The sequence below is a fragment of the Crocodylus siamensis genome, chromosome 3 (genome assembly GCF_052110815.1).
Source record: "Crocodylus siamensis isolate JL-2025a chromosome 3, ASM5211081v1, whole genome shotgun sequence".
Classification (NCBI taxonomy): domain Eukaryota; kingdom Metazoa; phylum Chordata; order Crocodylia; family Crocodylidae; genus Crocodylus; species Crocodylus siamensis.
The window spans coordinates 217,500,172-217,502,529 of record NC_143397.1 but is presented as its reverse complement, the minus strand read 5'-3'; positions in this window follow the sequence as shown (position 1 = coordinate 217,502,529).

Sequence of the window (2,358 nt, the reverse complement as noted above, 5' to 3'; positions counted from 1 at the left end):
AATCTAAGTGTAACACGTGTACACATCCTAAGTGACAATTGTACACCATCCAAAGTATGCCTCTCAGACAGCTGAGAGAGAACTTTCAACTAAAAATCTCCAGTAAACAATATTCATATATTCTGATTTTTAATCTTAGATCTTAAAGTTTTCTCTATGACCCTAATTCAGCAAAGACAGCCAGGAGTACGAAGCAGGAAGCTGTAGCTATAAGGGCCTGGGATGTGGGCAATTACCAAACTAAAAACCATGAATCAGAGCAGGGCCAGATTAACCCTTCAGTGGGTCCTAGGCAAACAAACTTGTGGGTCCTGGGCCAGTTGAGACTCCGCTCTGCACCCTGGTGCTGCCACCCATGAGCAGTGGGGTTTAGAGCTGCCACTAGGGAGCAGCCACCATGGCAGCAAGGCTGGCGGAGGGCAAGGGAAGGGAAGGAAGGCAGACAGGGCAATTTGTGCAACTGCCATGGAAGCAAGGACCAGGCCTCCCCTGCAGCTCAGGGCCCTAGGCATGTACCTAGTTTCCCTTTGTGTTAATCCAGCCCTGAATCAGGGTCTGGCTCAGGAGCTAGAGTAGGATCAGGGGCCAACCAGTCTGCAGAAAAGGGGTCTGGGCTAGAGTATGGAACAAGGAGTCAGTAGGCAGGAACCAGGAATTAGAAACCCACAGCTAGGGTAGTGAAACAGCTGCTGTTTATAAGCAGGCAGCCACACTGCAAGTAGTGCTGTGTGCCAGTAGGCCACTGACAGCTGTAGTGATAAAAGGTATAATTTAGAGACACTCCCTAATTTAGAAGAGTTGGGAATTAGGAGTCGGTCCCTCAGTTAAGCAGTTGTTAGTGAGGAGACAAATGGTTTACAGAGGCTTGCCTACTGCTTCACCATAAAAGCTGCCATTTACTTCTAATCCATGTATGCTGGAATTTATTGAACTTGGTGATTACTACAGCAGCTAGCCCATTTAGATAACCAGGGTCAGCTTGGGGCTAATTAGCTGGCTTGCTGCCCTGACTCCTGATACAAGGTCACAAAACACCCACCTTTAGCTTGCAAGCCCCAACATTTCCTTCCACTGATCTGTGCTGAATATTGACATTTGAACAAATGGTCCATAGGGGCTCCTGACAACCAAATGGGCCCTTACAGACACACTGCCTCATAACTGACCAGAGGTTTTATATTCCATTCCCTCACATATAGTATCACATTAATTCACCATATTACCTAGTTTTCTGCACAAGCACACGTTAAATGGTGTAGATATACCAAGAGAAGCATGGGGCTGGAAAAGACCTCAAGGGTCAAGCCATCTGAGGCATCTGAAAGGGAAATTAGGAGCACACAGAGGTCCCAGACTTTACAGGTGAGCACTAAGCTGTCCAATGCCATACTATCCCAGTGCCACCACATGAACAGACTTTTTATATCTAATATGCATGTAGATTCAATACATAGTATTTATCTTTAACTATATTTGGATGGAAGAAAGAGAAAACAGCAGCAAAACCTTTTGTTATTGTATTATAGCAGCCCCACAAACATACTAATCCCTGTCCAAACATGTAGGAGATACTATCCCTTCAGCAAAGCCTGGATAAGCTAAATAAAAACAGAATATGCAGTAAGAATGTAGGGGAACAAGAGGGATGATAGCAAAAGAGGATACAAGGTATGCAAACTAGTGTGATAACTTAGTTATGCATATCTGTCAATATGACAGAGAACGGATTTTTGGGAAACAGAGAACTATAATACAATGACCACATGACTTTTTTACTTTTTTCAAGCTAAACATTTCCATCACAAGTGATTCTTAGAACTCAACTTAAAAAAATATTGCATATTTACTTAACTTTCAACACCATGAGAGGTCCCAAGGAACTTCCATATTCCCCAGTGGGATAATTTGCAGTACAAAAGGAAAGCATGTACCTGAGTCTTCACAGGGTCAAGATATTAATTATGTCACACCGGGCCTTTCTTTCATGACTTAAAAGGAGAAATACAATCTTTTAGTCACAGATGATTTTTCTCAGTGTCTTGCTACATGTTAATATCCTTTTGCACATTATTGCAATAACTTTCCCAAAATAAGATATTTCATTGGTCCCAGAAGATTAAAACAATTTAAATAAGAACACTGTGCTCTCTCCTTTCCCCCAGACAGAGAACTGTCTGAAAGAGAAATATACAACCCTTATGAAGAATTTCAACATAAACAGCCAAACATCCTCTCTATGGGTGTGCTCCATAAACTCGTCCCAAATACTACCTTTTGTTATTCTCAAGATTCATTATCTAGAGGGAGCAAGCAGTGGTCAGCTTTTCCCACAGCTTGGAAGAACATTGCTGTAGAGTT